This window comes from Rhipicephalus microplus, chromosome 6, assembly GCF_043290135.1.
Source record: "Rhipicephalus microplus isolate Deutch F79 chromosome 6, USDA_Rmic, whole genome shotgun sequence".
Taxonomy (NCBI): Eukaryota; Metazoa; Arthropoda; class Arachnida; order Ixodida; family Ixodidae; genus Rhipicephalus; species Rhipicephalus microplus.
The window spans coordinates 52,561,033-52,580,713 of NC_134705.1; positions in this window are offsets into that span (position 1 = coordinate 52,561,033).

Consider the following 19,681-nt stretch of genomic DNA (forward strand, 5'->3'; position numbering starts at 1 on the left):
TTTCAAAAGCATTTGACACCATTGACCATGACATTCTTTTCACTAAACTGGAGCGTTACGGCATTACGGGTCCTGCTCTAACTTTGTTACGCAGCTTTCTTTTAAACAGGCAACAAATAGTTTCTGTTTCCACAGCAACATCACCCCCGGTCACAGTTAACAGAGGCGTTCCACAAGGCTCAATCTTGGGCCCACTTCTTTTTTTAATTTACATTAATGACCTTCCTCGCTGTTTAACCTCTTCACAATGCGTACTATATGCTGACGACACTACCATCTTTAACTCCCACCGAAACATGTGTACCTTAACGCAAATGCTCCAAGCTGACCTATTTTCCCTCGAGCGATGGTGTCTCTTCAACAAGTTATCTATTAACGTTCTTAAAACTTGCTTTCTGCTTTTTAGTTCCCCGCAAAGAAAAATTTCAGAGTTCCCTTCCCTGTATATTTCCGGTATTAAAATTGAACTTCGTCGTAGCACTAATATTCTTGGCGTAATAGTCGATTCTCACCTTAAATTTCATGAGCACGTAATCTTCATTTCAAAGAAAGTTATGGTCGGCATAAGAGTTTTGATTAGAGCTAAGCCATACTTCAACTTGCAAACTCTCCTAACTTTGTATTACGCTTTTCTCCACAGTCACCTAAATTACTGCATTTCTTCCTGGGGTGGTACGTATCATACCCACATCGCCCCATTAATAACACTGCAGAAACAAGCGTTACGCATCATTACATTTTCCCATCGACAAGCAGAATCTTCCCCGCTGTTCTATCAGCTCCGTGTTTTGCCCCTTCATCATCTGTTCAGGTACAGCATTGGTATTTTATTTTTTAACGTTTTGCACGATCACCTTGTCTTAGATATTCTCCCTCATTGCATCACTAATAATCTCAATTCAACGCGCTATGCCTCACGCCAGAATCTCTTACTTCCGTGCATACACACTAACTACGGCAAACAAATGATTCTATTCTCGGCCATTTCGCTCTGGAATTCACTTACCTCTGATATTAAATCTTCTAAATCACTTTGCGTTTTTAAATCCAAACTAAAGACTTTCTTGTTAGGCCCTTCTGTTTGATTGAATTGTAACTGTATTATCATGTCTTTTATTGTTGTGGTATTCATATCCACATTTTTTAAAATAGATTGACTATGTATTCCTTGTTTTTTAGTGTTCCTGCTTATTATTCTAATAGTTTTTTGTTTTCTTTTGTTTTTTTCATCGTTCTCATTTTTATGCTGTGTTTATTTGCTGACAATGTATTTCAGTGTTGCTTGATGATTACCTTTTTTTTTCATCATGGGAGGTCCCGCCTGCGGTTCTTACCTTGGGACCTCCCGGTGAATCTGTACCCATGCACTTTTCCATGCACTTTTCCATGTTCTCTTGTAGGTTTCAAATCAAATCAAATCAAATCAAATCAAAGTTTATTTACATCCTGAAGATGTGGGCAAGCTTAGGCGAAAAGCGAAACAATTCGCTTGAGGAAAGCCCAAGCCCCCATATACGAGGCATAACAGTAGAGACACACAAAGATGTGAAAACGCTATCAGAAAACAAACTAGCGCGTTACATACATGAAAAAAAATACTAACACAGATACTCTCACGGAATCATACCAGCGCGTTACAACAATGATACAGGGTATGTGTAAATGTTCATGCCGATAGTCAATCGATAGAGATAATGATTTGACCCAACAATTTATTCAAAAACAACAGGCAAACATCAAACAAACAAAAGCAATATAAATATATCTCTCTTCATACAGTACAGCAAATATTTTTTTTACGGTGATTGGTTACAGGAAGTGTTTTTTAATATGACTTATACTGCGTTTCTCTACTTCTATTTCGCTTCTGAGGAGAGTATTTAGCAAGTGAGGCAAACAATACTGTAACATTTGTCGTCCGTATTCAGTTCGGCAGAAGGGGATGTTCCAGAAGTCTTGTTTGCGGAGAGAATAGAAAGGAGCATTTCCTCTTAGATTAGCAAGATTTAGAAGGTCATGCTGATTTTTATAAACAGCCTTTTTATATCTGATAGCTAGTTTCCAATCATAAAATTTTTCTATGGGTACAACGTTAAAACGATGAAACAAATCCTTTGTGTGCGCATGATATTCAACGTTAGCTATGGACCGAAGAGCCCTTTTTTGTAACATTAATATTCTATGGTTATTTCTCTGTGTGGAATTTCTCCACACCAAAAAACAATAATTTATGTGAGATAAAAAAAGCGTGTTGTACAGCATGAGTTTTATCGATACAGGAAGAATGTGTCGAAATTTTGCAATAGCACCCACACTTTTAGCCACGTGAGATTGAACGTGGTCGAAATGATCGTCCCAGGACATATTTTTTTGAAACAGCACACCTAAAATTTTTATTGAGTTCACAAATTCTATAGGCGCCGTGCCTAAAAATAAGGAACTATCAATGGTGACTGAAAGCTGACGCGGATGAAAAAGAACGGCCTTTGTTTTTTTATCATTGATCAACAGCGAGTTTTCTATACTCCACTTTCGTATGTCTTCAAGGGCGTTATTTATTTCAGGTGCTAAAATTTGCAAATTTTTTCCAGTGAAAAATAGGCTGGTGTCATCAGCGTAAATTGCATAAGTTGGTGTTTTGTTGATAGTGTTTATGTCGTTTATGTAAAGAATGAACAATAAAGGACCCAATATGCTTCCTTGCGGAACGCCAGTGACTACCTGCTGTAACGATGAAACGGCCGTTCCTATGCTGACACATTGAAACCTATGCTTCAAGTAGGATTTTATCAAAAGCAGTGGCACGCCGCGAATACCATATAGTTGCAGTTTTTCTAACAAGGTTGCATGCTGAATCCGGTCAAAGGCCTTAGAAAAATCTATGTAAATGCCTACACATATCTGTTTTAATTCAAAAGCCTTAAGAATGATTTCCTTCTGGGTTAGTAGTGCAGATTCAGTTGATTTGCCGTGGAGAAAGCCATGCTGAGACTCATTAATTAAATTGAAAGCGTGACTAAATTTTGTTATTCGTTTATGAATAATCTTCTCAAGGCCCTTTGAAAATATAGGCAATACAGAATTCGGACTGTAATTCGACAACTCATTCTTATCGCCCTTTTTGTGCAGGACACTAACTTTAGAGATCTGCATCATTTTCGGAAAACAGCCTGTTGCTATTGCAAGGTTGTATATGTGGGCAAGCAAAGGAGCAATGACGTCAAGCACAAACTTTACCGGCTTGATCTGTATATCATCAATATCCCTAGCTCTGCTGTTTTTGAAAGACGCATAAATATCTCGCACCTCGTGTTCATCCGTTGGCTCTAAATAAATACTGTGCTTATTTTCCTTAATACCTCAAGTTGCAGGAGGGATGCACTGTCCGATACTAACCGCATCCCGAAAGAACTTATTGAACGCTTCAGCAAGTTCTTTTCCTCATCCAAAACAGAAAACCTTGTCTTTGACTGCATGGCGTGGCAGTGTGGCATTCAACACATTGTCTTATCATTGTACTTGTAGCTCACTGCGAAAAAGGAATAAAAAATTAACCATTCCTACAAAAAAAACGGCATAATAATAGCACCCTGTACATCTTCGGGAATACCGCAACTTCTAAGCATATTTTCAGCGCTGCGGAACCACGCAGGCACCTACTTACTAGAAACCGGCATTTGTGGAAGAACTGCTCGCAACCGATCCGCATACCGGGTCAAACCAGACCTGTCACTCGGCTCCACCTCAACTCCTGCCTAAGAGAAGCTTCAACTTTGGTAACCCAATTTGGAGCTTCAAACTCTCTGTTTCTAGCTCCTTCATTCAAACTTCAACAGCAGGAGCCGTGCTTTCACTAGCAACCACAATGTCACACCCGCCGATGCCTCATTACAATCTGACTCTTTTTGCTCAGTAGTCCCATCTGCCTTCTGACTTCTCGTCACCCTAGTCGCCATGGTGCTCCCGGATAAAAGGGAACTGAGACCCACCTGTGGTTCACTGTCGTAGATGAGTCAGCGCACCACCTCCGGATAGAAGTGCCAGTCAGCAGGCAGCGGAACCAATATTTGGCTGCAGCTGGATGTACGTGCACCACTCAGTCATTCCCTTGATAGGTGCACCGGTCATCAGTCACCCGCTGGCTCTCTCCATAATTCCAGTCGTCGCCAGCCACTCTGGGTGTGAACCGATGTCCGAGCGTAAGAAGCCGCCACTCTCAATTTACACTCAGCTGATTGCCACGGTCAGTGTTGCGCAGAGTTCTGGTTTCTTGAACTGCGTATTTTCGTCTCTGCTGTGACGTTACCTGATGATATTGATACAAAGTATCACTACCAGGAAAAACAAGGGAAGCGTGGGCACAGAAGGAAGATGACGTTGCCTCCACTGCGATCCCCCTGAGTGGGTACGAGCCATGGCGGTGGAGATCATCATCATCATACTGTGATCGCGGACTCAGCGCCCATTAAAAACCCCCATTAAGTTACCTTGCCTTGTGTAACAATTTGTTGGAACGTGCTGGGTAGGACGAACTCAAACACGGGAGCTTCACTACCAGGACTTCGTCGCAGCCGCCGCCTCGCCGGACTTCCACCTTCGCCGATCGTAATGACCCAAGAGCATCCATCCAACGCTTCGAGGCCAACTCCGATGGGTTCCGTGCCGTACTACAGAGTGCCGCCAAACTTCGGCGGAACCTCAGGAGAAGACGTCGATGTGTGGCTCAAGAACCACAAGCGGGTGAGCAGGAGCAATGGCTGGGACTCGAAGGAACAGCTCAATCATGTCGTATTCTCGTTAACTGACACAGCCCTCATGTGGTACGAGAACCACGAGGACATGTTCACGACTTGGGAACGTTTTGTTGAAGAAGTGCAGAAGTGTTTCGGTGGTTCGGATGCGAAAAAGAAACGCGCGGAGCAGACATTGTCTCAGAGGGCACAGCTCCCAGGAGAAACATGTACAACATACATTGAAGAAATATTGAAGCTTTGCAAGATCGTGAATGGGAGGATGTCGGAAGAAGACAAAGTTGGACACGTTCTCAAGGGTATAGCCGAAGACGTGTACAATTTCTTAATTGGGAAAGACTGCTTGAACTCCGTGTCTGCGTGATGAAGCAATGTCGAACCTTTGAGTCCCTCAAGATGCGACGAATTTCTCCGAAATTCGGCCGCCTGTCCAACGTCCCCACTGTGGCTAGTGTTGAAACAGTGCCGCCTAACGATCTTGCTTTGACCATACGGCAGATCGTCAGAGAAGAGCTGCTTCGATTTCAGCAGACCTATCATCGCCCCAGCGATTTTCAGGATGTGTACGTAAACGAACCAGAACGTGTGTGGACTCCTGTTTCTCGTCCACCATGGCAACCATCGATCAACGCAGCAGACGCTTATGAATATCAAGGCACACAGCAGGCTGGATTACCACGTCAACCACCTCCCAACTACGAACGAAGTTTTCGCCCACCTGTTTACCCAACATCGCCTCCCTACAGGGCCCCCGAAGGACGGTATCACTATCCCATGCCTTCCGAGAGGAGTCGTTACTCTGAGCAACAACGTGCCCCTCGACCAAGTCCGGTTTGCTACAACTGTGGTGTCCCGGGTCACATTGCACGTTTTTGTGACCACCGCCCATATCAGCGACAGTCTTGGCACATGTCTCACCAACCATTCGACCATCCGCTCTCCACGTCACGGAAACCACGCCCACCTACCGGATCACGCTACCCCTCGCCGGCCTCTGATCGAAGTTTGACACCACCACCAGCTCCCCGTGCTCCACGATCGCCTTCGCCACGGCGACGCGCACGTACACCGCCGCCGGAAAACTAGTCGGTGCGGCCAGTGGGGGTGAGGCCGCGAGATCACAGGTGCTATCTACAGGTATACCCCCGTCAGCGTTTATGTTGAAGAACAAAGTTCATGTAGTTGTCGATGGTGTGGCTACTATGGCACTTGTGGATACAGGCGCGAAAGTCTCGGTGATGAGTGTAAATTTTAAAAACCTGCTGGGACCAAAAGTGATGTTTTGCCTGAACCGTGGGGTGACATTTCGTGGTGTAAGTGGTGACGTGTTGTGTCCGGTGGGATATTGTACTGTGGACGTCTCACTGTGTGGCAGGGTGTTTTGCACAGAGCTTGCGGTTATTCCGCGGCCTACACATGACGTTATCTTGGGTATTGACTTCTTGTGTGAGTGTGGGGCAACTGTAGACTGCAGAAGTTGGCATCTTTCTATACATGGTACTTTCCCAACGGCGCTCTTGGAAAATTCCCGTCCGGAGGAATGTATCTTTTTCGTCTCCGTGGACACAGTCGTTCCTGCATTTTCTGCTGTGTGTGTTCCCGTGACATGTTCGAGCAACAACTGGAGCACGTTTGACGCCACGCTCGAACCGATTTCCTTGGCATGCCTGAAAAAGAACATTCTCATTCCCCATTGTATAGTGCCAGTCGTTGATGGACGGGCCGATGTGTGGACAATGAACAGTTCCATGGAGCCTGCAATTCTGCCAGGCGGCATGAAACTTGCAGTATTTAGACCCGAATCATGTACGACGCTGGTTGCGCTTCTTGATGCTACAAGCCAAAATGAACATCTAGGCTTAGAAGGTTCAGAAGATGCCCAATTGCTACAAATGGTCAGCGAGTCACTTGACCAAAGCGAACGTCATAGACTGCTCGACGTTCTGTCTAAGCACTCGAAAGTGTTCGATTTTTCTAAATACAGCCAAAGGCCCTAAATCCCAGCGTCCCGGATACGTCATCAGATCCACACCGAGTCGGCGTATCCCATTAGGCAGAAACCTTACCGAGTGGCACCATCGGAGCACAAGATCATCAACAAGCAAGTCCAAGAGATGCTGAAAAAGGGAATAATACGGGAATCGGCAAGTCCATGGGCTGCTCCCGTCATTCTACTAAGGAAGAAAGATGGTACGTGGAGATTTTGCGTTGACTACCGCCGACTGAATTATGTTACCAAGAAAGACGTCTATCCACTGCCACGCATCGATGACGCTCTAGACTGCCTGCATTCCGCGTCCTACTTTTCATCTGTCGACCTGAGATCAGGTTACTGGCAAATTCCGATGCACGCAGCTGACAAAGAAAAGACAGCATTCGTTACGACCGACGGACTTTACGAGTTCAACGTTATGCCATTCGGATTATGTAATGCTCCTGCGACATTCAAAAGATTTATGGACTCTATTTTGCGTGGTTTAAGATGGCTTATATGTATGTGTTACCTTGACGATGTCGTAATTTTTGGACGTACGTTTGAGGAGCACAACACTCGCCTAGACCTCGTGCTCAGCTGCATTGAAAAAGCTGGCCTTGTATTGAATTCAAATAAGTGCCACTTTGGTGAGCGACAGACATTGGTGTTAGAACATCTCGTCGACAAAGATGGCATTAGACCTGACCCACAAAAGACAGCGGCCGTTGAATCGTTCGAGCGTCCTAAATCTGTGAAACAACTGCGTAGCTTCATCGGGCTCTGCTCGTATTTCCGCCGGTTCGTACCCAAGTTTGCGGATGTCGTTCACCCCCTGACGAGCCTTCTACGCAAGAACAGCCAGTTTCAGTGGACCTCCGAGTGCGATGCCGCTTTTCACAAGCTGAAGCGTTTGTTAACTTCGCAGCCAATACTTCGGCACTTCAATCCTTCGTCGCCCACGGAAATTCACACAGACGCAAGTGGCATCGGTATCGGTGCCGTTCTCGTTCAGCGTTCTGGCAAGAAGGAACACGTTGTGGCGTATTCAAGTCGCTCTTTAAGCAAGCCTGAACGCAACTACACAGTGACCGAACAGGAATGCCTAGCGGTAGTCTTTGCCGTGCAACAGTTTTGCTCATACATCTATGGTCGCCCGTTCACTATCGTCACAGATCACCATTCGCTGTGTTGGCTGATCAACCTTCATGACCCATCCGGCCACCTCGCAAGATGGGCCATTTGTTTGCAAGAACATGTCTTCACCATCTCATACAAGACTGGCTTCTACACGCTGATGCGGATTGCCTCTCCAGAATGCCGCTACCATCGACAGATTGTGAAGCCGATAACTTTGACCATCTTATCGATTCTCTGTCGTCTGGCTTTCCCGATGCCGTTACTTTCGCCGCTGAGCAGCGTAATGACCCAAGCTTAAAAGCTCTCTTCCCTGGAGCGAGAAATTTATTAGGTGAAGGCCGATTCTGCGTCCGAAATGGTCTTCTTTACCAGAGAAATTTGTCCACGACGGGCGCCCGCTTTCTGCTGGTTGTTCCTGCGTCCCTCCAAACGTCTGTTCTGCGTCTCACGCATGATGACCCCACCTCTGGCCATCTAGGCACCGCACGAACACTTAGTCGCACGAAAGAGCGGTTCTATTGGCCGAAAATAAGCAAAACAATTCAGAACTACGTGGCCAGCTGTACGCAGTGCCAGAGCCACAAGCGGCCCTCCTCGGGTCCAGTTGGTCACCTGCAACCGGTAAAGCCTCCCGGTTCCCCTTTTGAAAAGGTTGGCATTGACCTGATGGGACCAATTCCACGCTCCTCAAAAGGTAACCGGTGGATAATTGTATGCGCCGACTACCTGACGCGGTACTGCGAGACGGCTGTCTTATGCTTCGCCACGGCAGTCCAGGTTTCGGAGTTCCTGTTGCATTCAGTCATCCTCCGACACGGACCTCCTCGCGTGATAATAAGTGACCGTGGACGACAATTTACCGCTGATATTGTCGAATCATTACTTCGTTTGTGTGCCTCCAAGTTCCGACACTCAGCTGCGTATCATCCGCAAACTAACGGTCTCACCGAGCGCACAAACCGAACGCTGATCAACATGTCAATGTACGTCGCCTCTGACCACAAAAACTGGGATGAAGTGTTACCACTCGTCACGTACGCCTTCAACACGTCGAAACAAGAAACGACAGGCTACAGCCCTTTCTATCTGCTCTACGCTCGCTCACCTCGACATACGCTGGACGCTATCTTTCCTTTTGTCATCCATGACGAGCTAACAATTGCGGAAACCTTGTGTCGTGCGGAAGAGACCCGTCGACTTGCCTGCTTACGTACACTGGCAGCGCAAGAGTCCTCCAAAACTCGCTACGATAGTCAACACAGGCATGTAACCTATGCCCTCGGTGATCTAGTGTGGGTGTGGACCCCAATACGCAGACGTGGCTTGAGCCAAAAGCTACTGGCACATTATGCCGGTCCTTTTGTAATACTCCGTCGTGTCAGCGAGGTCAACTATGAAATTGCACGCGTCACCACTAGTGGCCGACGTTCATGCAAGACAGAGGTGACGCATGTTGCCCGCCTGAAGCCGTTTACACGAAGGATGCAAGAATGACTCGCCCAGAGGGCTTCGTCTGAGAGAGGAGGAATGATACAAAGTATCACTACCAGGAAAAACAAGGGAAGCGTGGGCACAGAAGGAAGACGACGTTGCCACCACTGCGATCCCCCTGAGTGGGTACGAGCCATGGTGGTGGAGATCATCATCATCATACTGTGATCGCGGACTCGGCGCCCATTAAAAACCCCCATTAAGTTACCTTGCCTTGTGTAACAATATTTTTCTGTTGCCCCCACCTTTGGCTTTTGGTGTGTGTGTGCCAGGAAGGCAGGATTTCTCATTGTCCTTCAGGAAGCAGCCTCGACCTCCTGCCGATTGCGCCTGTAAAGAGTGGAATGATGGATGTAATCCCGATGGTTCAGATGATTACGACGACACGTTGAAGGACTGGACTGCTTGCTCACTTCCTAGCCAAGTTCAGTTCAATTACACACTGACACTTATTTACAAACAAAGCCCGGGGTTGCCACTAAACCAACCGCACAGTAAACACTTGCATGTATTATTATCAACGTCGGCGTATCTTGCCACGCTGTTCGTATACTCCACACATCGACACCAACTTTTTGATGTAGTATCAACGTTATATCAGAGTCTGTTCTAAGCACGACCTCTGTCCCCCTCAATGTAGTATCAACACTGGATCACAGTCTGCGCTAAGCACGACCTCTGTCCCCGCTTCCCGATGTCGTTGTCGAGCACCAAGCTCCCCTTCTCTCGATTTGTCTTCATAAAATACCTCCCGTCTCATCTGAGACAGCCTCGGGGGACAAACCCCTATTTGATGCTCCACCAATGGAGCAACGAACTCCCTTTTTTCAGAGGTGGGTCTCTGCCTCTGCGCTCCCGCTCTTTGCCATCCTCCGAGCATCGACTAAGAAGAACTCCGTCATGTCAACGACGTACAGCATATATGATACTTTCGAGCAACAACAAGCCTTTCTAGACGGCCGGTCGGCTTTATGACGTTGGTAGACACGATTCTGCTATATATCCACACGTATTGTTACAGCATGACGCCACATTATCTTGTCGGGAGCCGTGTCGCGACAGCGACCACTTAATTCTCAGTCTGGTTCACCTTGAGAGTGCCACCGCCGTGCGAGTGACTTCCAGCACGAGGTGCGGTGAACAAAGGCTCACGGTGTTCACGACAAAGACGCGTTCCGAGGAGAACGGCTTAGTCCGCGTCTGGGAAGCCTCTTTTGATTAACCTTACATTTCATCGGGCACCGTCTTCCGACTAGCCGTCCTTCGCGTGCCCCAAACACAACTCACGCCCTCACCTAATGCACGGCCTCCTTACAGACAAGGAGCGACAGAGGAAGCAAGCGTACTCTGAAAGCTCTCTGTTAATTTCCTTCTCCTCGACTAGCTTCTACGCTATCTAAGGAAAGAAGATGTTTGAGGTTCGGAATGGGTCCCCTTGATGACACGAGTACACGGTGGCAGCGCGAAGAAAGAGCCGTAGTCCAGTGAAGAGACGCTTTATTGCAGCCTCAGAAGTCTGCCCGAGACCAAGCCCGAACCTTCCCTATCGTATTTTAAATTCAAACGTCTTCTTTTTGACCCTCGGTTGAACAAAGGGTCTCTACACAAGCCAATCACACGTGTGGGCTCGCATCGCCACACCCAATCGCAAAAACACTTTCACAACAAGCACTGCATTGGAGAAAATCTCGTTACAAAATACAACATGAGAGGGGATAGGTTCTCAATGTTTCATACTCTTTCCCATGCCAGACCATGTATCGGCCGACCTGTGTAGGTAGCCGTTCTCACGCCCGGGCTCCCTCAACTTTCTCATTAACGTCGCTTCGTAGAAGCCTTCGCAACCACGAAGATTACACTGTTTGGCCCTGTGCGCTGACCAGGTGTGCGCGTCACAGTGAGGCGCCCCACCATCCTAACAACCGACGGTAATGACGTATAGCGGGGGAGAGTAAGCTCGTCTGGGTGCCGCCATCATGTCTCGGACAGCCCAGTGGTCGCGTCCGTGCGTCATTCTCAATGGCACGCGTGTATGCCAACAGTGACTTAAACTCAGATGGCGGTGCTTGGCCAGCTTCTTGCAAGAAACACTTCCGAGTAAGCTTTCCCCTTCTAGTACCAGATGGGGGCGACCTTGACAGCTCCGCTCGTGAAGCGTGTGATCGAAGGAGTCTTCTTTTTTTGCCGTGCTCGGGTCTTCCGCGTTCGCCTTCGCGGAACTTATCAGCTTTTTTAGTTGATGAGTCGGGAGCTCGCTCCATGGTCTGCATCAGCCGCACTATTGCGCTACACACAACACGCCGGTAATTGTTGCCTCATACTAACTCTTCTTTCACCCGTTATCGCCGGAGGAATGGTTGCCGCGCTCCTGCGTTCTAGATTATGTATTGTAGCTTTGCACACAAGCGTTTATCTTGTAAAAGAATGTTGGGTCACCACATTGCTTTGACAATGAAGTGTTAATATAAAGACTCGTGTACGCTTTCTTAGAAGTGTGATTACGAAATATCAAAAGCCGCCGTAGCCAAGCGTGAAACGTGGTGTGATCTAGCGACGCAGAAACGCCTGCCTGTTTAAATCACATAGTGGCTAGAAAAGTTGTTATAGGGCCGTGAACAAGGCTGATAGAGTTTATAATACAGCCTTCAGAGGGCGCAGCCGCTCGCTGGCAAGCTTCGTTTGCGCCTGGCAGCGTGCGTCCTGAGGAGTTCCTAGCGTTGAAATCAAGTATTGTGGTGGTGGTATGAGCGAGTTGTGTTCGACACACTTCGTGGCAATAGCTTTTATATGAGGAAAAAATCACAGCATATTCACGCAGGGAATGATGATGAGTGGGGCGAAGTGTCCATCCATCCATCTGCCAGTGTGTCCGTGCGTCCGTGCATGCGTCCATGCGTTCGATCGCATCCGAGAATGCAGGTGGTGCGTGGGCAACACCGACGATACGTGAGCCAAGGAAGCCGAGCGCAAGCGTCTTCAACGAGCATGGCGCTCTGCTCCGTTCTTGCCCCACCAACGATACACCACGTACGGTGACTATCCAGGACACTGAGAGAGGCACTCGTTCGCGCACTATGCAGACGGCGCTCGGGTAACACCAATGAGGCACGCACTCAGACAAAGCGCGCGCAGCAGCCAATTGCTGAGTAGCGGCACAGTAACGCCATCTATAAAAAAAGCCGACAAATGGTCATGCAGCTCTCTTTCTTCTCTATTCTTCTTTCGGTTACATGTTACTAGTGACAAGGTTAGACTGTAAGGAGCTTCGCCACTAAAAAAAGGTCTGCAGACTAGTCTTCAGAATGCCTCTTGCACCCCGCAGACAACCTCCACTCCCCAACGTGCCGGCAACGGACAACACTGCCGCACGATCAACAGAATCCGGTTTCTCCGCCGCTGCTGGGGAAATCGCACGTTCACGACATTAGATAATCATCACGTAGGCTAGCTGGGAGGTGAACCGCTCGTTCAGGGTAAGAAGCGGGCCTAAGGGCGAACGAAGGTAGGCCACAGCCTCCTTGAACAGAGGAAGTGCCAAAGAAGCTCTCATCGAGGGCTCGTCAGAAAAGCTATCAAGGTGACATAAGGCAGCCACACAAAAAATGAAGGCTTTTTTACTGAGGAAAGAAGCGTTTACTTGTTTGGCCCCTGGCATTCGCAAGTAGAATATGGCAATTCTTTCAAAAATCATAAAGCGCGTACAGAATTTATATTGATACTCAAATCCCGGCTATATATCTGTGAGTGCCGGAGGTTGCGAGCTTCTTGAATTCCCGCATAATTCTATCAGTTTTCACACTCACAGCACCAGACCAATTAGGATGTCAAATGTTAGGTTACAATTTTAAATTAAAAGAGCGTACTTTTTTATTCTTTGCAAAATAAATAAAAAACACATACCATCTTGTATGTAGATGTGCCCGCATCTTTTGTTCCTTTCCGCAACGTGTAATATAGCTTTCTCCTGGCAATATCATCGTTTAACGGCAAGGCATGTTAGGAATATGAAGTGCTCACCTTTTTTTTCTACCGATGTGACTACTCTGTCACATCTTGTGGTTACAAAACGTCACACTTTTTGTTTACAATAAATTATTCCATCAAAGCTGCATGTTCTTACTAGCTACTTTGTGCGCTTGAAAATGACAGCCGGTTTAATACTCTTGGCTGTACTCATGGGAGAACAATTAGTCGCAGCGAGCAATTAGGTATGTCTGACGTTACACCTGCGTGGACAAATTTCTTTATTACTCCTAATAAATGTTGTGTACACGTTTGTCCGCTTGTTAAGATAGGTCGCCAAAAAGGCAATTTAGAACTAACGCCAACTCAATCAAGGATATTCTCCGCTCTTCGGGCTCCCTTGGCTTCTGATTCTCCAAATATTTCTTCAACTGGACCCACTTAAATTCAGGCTAACTGAAATATTATTCATTTTCACTCACCAAGACTCACCGCTCAAGCCTAGATGAGCCAGACCCTGGGCGAGTCGACTCATGAGTGATTTTGCGAGCTATGCAAGTAAGCAAAGCGCTTTATGAACACCTTGGGATTCCACGGTTATACAGTGTGGCTGTTTACTTGGCTATCTGTAACACTTGGCAGCTCTATGAAGTCTTTTTTTCCAAAATAATTTCAAGCGCCAGCATAGAGGTATGGCAGAATACTTGACTGGAACGCAATGCCTGCATTCGCTTCCAGCTGGAACAATGATATTATTTGCAACACTCAAAATATCTACGTCACGGTGCGCTTCGGGTCATGGTCACCGGCTCTCCACTCATGGCCAGCACGAACATAAATGCCTAAGGATTAGAAGAATGGATGGCCGAAGGTATTGCTAAGCAAGGCTAGACTAATAAAAATGCGTACAGCAAACAGTGTTTTAAACGCGAATCAAGATTGCCAAAGGTTTTTCAATAGTACACACGCCGTGGTGGTCTGGCGTTTATGGTTCTCGACTATGGTTCTCGACCTTGAGATCTGAGTATTGAATCGCGTCCGTGGCAGCTGCACTTCATTAAAGGTGCGCGAATTAAATTCAGACTGACGTTAAAGAATCTCGAGTTGTCAAAATCATTGTAGTCCTCAGCCAGTGTGCATATCTGAATATTGCAACGTGCTTTGTGTGACGTAACAGTCCAATATTTATTATATTTTCTAGTTTCTTTCTATGCGATGTCGAACATAACAACTCGGGGGCCTCGCGAGCTCGTTCTAAATGGCTTTTTGACGACACTTTCATTGTGGTTAGGATTCGAAAATTCGGACAGGGCTTGAGCTGCATTATTTTGTTTTGGCTGGTCGCCGCGATAATATCACTTGTTTGTATGTTTTAGGAGTGAAGCTCATAAAGCCGTGTGTCTGTCCCTTTTAGCTCGTACGTGACCACCTAGTTCAATGACAGACTCAGCAAGCGCGGGCGGACGGATGGACGTATGAACAGACAGACAGACAGACAGACAGACAGACAGACAGACAGACAGACAGACAGACAGACAGACAGACAGACAGAAAGACAGACAGACAGACAGACAGACAGTTAGACAAACAGACAGACAGACAGACAGACAGACAGACAGATGACCGGATGGACACATGGATGGACAGGCAATTCAAGGTTTACCTATAATACCTTCCGAAGCTTCAACTTACTCATCATCATTCACTCCGTGGATATGATGTGATTTTTGTCAAAGCGAGGCTTCTCGAGTACTTTTTTCTCTCGCTCGACATCTTAAGACACGTGCGAAGCTGTAACTGCATGCTCTTGTTCATAGGCTTTTGTATGATTCGAGTCGCAGGTATTGCTGTTAAGTACTCGTGACGTGACGTGCAGCTCCGTACAATGCGTGCTAGGCGAAGGTGACGGTATTGTAAAACGTGTATGCAGGACGCGTGCTTTGTAAAGCAATAAAGCTACTTGCACTGCATTGTCAAGCAAAAGAAGTTACTTTCAGTGTCTTCACAATCAGACGCGTGGCCGTGTGGTAGAACAAGCACTTCCCCCGCAAACAAGGGGGGTTAGATCCCCACTCAATCCAGTAATTTTATTATTTAGTTAACTTACAATATTCTAGATTTTTTCGTCACGCACACAAGAAACTGACTTTCTGCTCACAAGCAATGACACCGACGACATCACCGACAACGCAATTTCTTCGAAACGAGATCGCTAATGCTATCGCGTTGGAACCGACTGCTTGGTTCAGTCAGTTTAACGGTGTTTCACGGTATCTTTATTTATGGTGCAATATTTGAGAGATGGAAATAATCTGTTGTAGCTTCATTATTACGGTGACCGCTGCTCAGTGTTATATTTGCGAACGATGCAAGATAGTTCAGTCAAAAGCTAAACTAAAGAGAGTATGTGTACTCTAACTTGACGCGCGTTGAGGATATTAGATTTGTTACAAATACTCTGGATTTCCTCCATAGCGGTGACGTACAACGCTGCTAAAAATTATTGTTCCAAGCCCCCTTCACCCTTTCCCGAAATAAATATTTATTTGTCTGCTACTTTGGAACGTAAGCAATTGCCTGCTCGCGCTCACAATGCACGTTGTAAGGCGACTTGTGTTCGTACGCAGGGACTTTACATATTCGAACATTTCTTACAGCACAATACTAGGTATACAATTTGATGTTCTTTGCACAGGTGTCTTTCAAAAGATCATCGCCTAGACAAACTTATGCTACCACCAAGCAATATTCGTCACGGTGCTCTCCTCCCGCCCCCCTTTTCCCGTATGCAAAGTTGTACTTTCCCTCTTCGTTGTTAGCGTGAAGGAGAGGATTCAATGCGTAGGCCCGCTAACGCTAAAAAAATCAGTTCTGTTAGAGCTTTGAGGAAGACAACATTGCTTGTTGAAACATTGGTTCGGGCACAGAATTCCTGTTAACGTATTCGTTGATGGCCATCACAAGAAAACTTGGGACAGTTAGCCGCTCTTGTTAATGAAAAACCAAGAAAAGAGCAAAGGTTGTGAGCAAAGAGCAACGACATGGTTACAATTTGTAGCACAGCATTTTGACATTGATCATGCGCTTCCATTTTTACTTTTATGTGGGTTCAAGGCAGGAAAAATTAGGGTGAACTGATAAAGTTCCTGTCTGCTGGGATATAAATGAACATATAACATTTACCGGCAAACGATGACGTAGTGTGCCTCTTGCACAGCGCCTTGTTTACAGGCTGACAGTTTCTGCAACATTTTATGATCGTGGCATAGGAATCGGTACTCTGGTTGGCTTCACTGGAAGCAGACTCGCCTGCACGCCCTCGAGGCATGCCATTTCTGTCGGCGGGCCCCTCGGGGAAGCGGAAGAGCGAACACAGTGACACTGACAGGGAGTCTGCCGAACTGTGTTTGGTAAGCAGGGACGTTTCCGATTAACTTCACGCCTGTTTACATTCGCAAACCAATAAGAAGGTATCTGGGTGTTCAACCAGCCGCAACTACAACTACTGAAAGACGTAATCTGCATTCAACAAACTAAGACGCCTTATTTGTGCCTGTTACGTCATTGGACAATCTGAGATACCTGAATCGGCAGACCATCTCCAGAAAACTCGAATTTCTGGCCACAGTCGACATGAAAGACGAATGTTTTGGCCATCCGCGTTGACATATCTTCTTGCTCTGACCAGCATTATCGATTATCTTGGCATAATGGTGCAAGCTTCCATTCCAGTTAACAATGACATTGGGGTAAGTGTAATACACGATGTCGACATCCCCATTCCTCGTGACGACCTTCCAATTCTCATCAAAGAATTTAGCAGCCATGGCAACATCATCTAAGCCTAACGTCTGGTGAACTTGCATTAAGTGATCATTGTTTTGGAGCGTTACACATTGGAATCTAACGTGTACGTTACACACTTTCGTCACGTAGTTCACCCATTTGAACCAAGTGCTGATAATGTTGTAAAGTGGGTGTTGACGAGTGGGCAAAAACTAGGTCCTAAGGTCCATAATGTGTAGGTTGAGCTCACCGACTAGTATAAAGGTCGAACATGTGAACGAATGGGCCGACAGACGGATGGCGCAGGTGATCATGTGCTGTGTGGTCAGGTACGTAATATATGTACGCGTAAATTCAGCTTACAGAAACCTTTTGTTGTGCAGGTGTTCAGTTTCAGCTTTGTGGAGCGTGACGAACACCAACAAAGCTCGGCCATAAGGAGCTTCATCCTGTAAAATTGGTCATGCAGGCGGAGTTCGCAGGATTGGGCTGCTCTGCCCCGGCTGTGCACAACCATACAATGTGGAATCCTGCCAGTAACTGCCCTTAAATGTACCAAATACCACACATTACACGAAGCCGCATGAAGGGATTGTTCGTCAGAAGAAAAAAACTAATGGAAAAGCTTAACTTACGAAGAGGCTGTTGATATTGTGAGAAAAACACAAAGATAATCACGCTGGCGACTAAGTTTTGAGACTACTCCTACCCGATTTGAACTGACGCCGAAATCTCCTACTTCGACAGACCACTAGACTTTTTTTAGGCGACAGCTACCACCATTGCCACTTCCAGATCATACAAAAGACGCAGATGCTTTTAAAGCCGTGGTGGATGTCGCATGGTACTAAATGCTACCACTCTGCACTTATAAAAGCTGATACAGAATTCGCCGCAGCGAACTTCATCATTCTCGAATGGTTGGCGAGTAAAAATTTCACAAGTTCTCATGTGGTAATGTTCCTCATGACCGTGAGTTACACACACCTTAGCAGAACGACAACTTCGTCTGCTCAATGCGCACTGCAAGATCTCAATTCCTCTGAGCGCTTGTAGGCTTTTGTGTTAACATCTCAAATTCTAGCCTACTTTTGGACTGCCGCAGAGGAATCATTTCTAAATAATCTCGTTAGTGGCTATGTTTATATTTATGTTTCTGTGAACACCGATGTGTGTGCACGTATTACTTCTTTATTTTCTCTTCCTTGCTTTTTTTGTTTCTGCTCCCTCTGCGTGATTTAGCAAACGCGGTAAAACTTGCATTTCTTGCTTTTGCTTTACCTATTCCTAATTATTTATTTACCGATAACACCTATGTAAGTGATCTAAAGTCAAAAAACTGAGCACGCGTCACGTTTTTTCATGACTTCAGCGATCCCCTCCAAAAATGGTGAAGGGGAGGGGGACATGTATGAACCAATTTTAAACATTGAAAAATTGCACTTTTTCATTTTCCTAAAGTGTTTCGAAGACTGTTTGAACATTTATTAAATGGTACATTTCCCAACTGAGTAAACGGGCACAATTAAGTGCGTGAAGGTACGCATTTATGTGATTCTTTATTTTTAGCAGAGATAATGAAATAAACAATATATTCGACTGATAGTTGTCTTGCCTGCGGGGATACAGCCATTCACTGGTGTTATCTTGTTTCGAGCAAGGGAAGTTTCAGCTTGTAACTTCATTTAAAACCACAATGGCTCATTCAGCTCAGCAATAAAAAGAGCTCCCTTAGAGGAATTATGCTTGTCTGTTATAATTTTTCACGGGTCTGTTATGTGTTCCCGTTCTTCAGCCTGCCATGGCCTAAATAAATGAAGCAACAATAAAAGATCTTTAAGGCATTCACGAGACTCGTCCTTGAAAGAAGAACGTACCTCAAAAGGACACTTTGTCGTCTACTCGGTAGCTCATAAAGAGCAGTCTCTTTTGTAGGAGAAGTAAAATAAAAATCTCGGTGATCGCTTGGTCGCTTTGTCAGCAGCTCTGCCTGTCGAGCTGTAACTCTTTGTAGAAGTAGAACGCATGCGTTTTCAAAGAATTTAAGCCAGCTGCAGTTGGATACTTTGAGCACTTTTTATTTTCTGAAGTGCGTTTATTCAGCCTAAGGGCGGCGACCCGAGAGCGCAGCAAAGCGAGTTCTCAGGCTACACTTGGTCCAATGTTCGTGGCGCTCGCTTGCTTTTCAAGAAGAAACGGGGTGTTCGTTTGCTTTTCAGTTGAACTATGTATCATTGTCACAAATGTGGCGGACTGCCAGAAAAGCTAAAACATCGTTGGCTTTTGAAAGAGTTCCCTGCTTTATCGTGTCCTGCACAGTCCTCTATGCCATCTAATACACATGGCAACGAGTAAAAAAAATTTTGTATCAACGTACAATCACATTAGGGCAATATACTGTAGAGATACTCAATTTGGCTCTTAGTGTAACACTAGTCAGACGATGCCTGTCATTGAAAGGCACATAATTGTTGTGTGCACATGCTAATACAATCGTGTTAGTTCCTTAGTAACTGTAGTCATCGCAATATAGCTACACAATATATTTACCTCGGGTAATTGCTCTTTTAAAGTTATT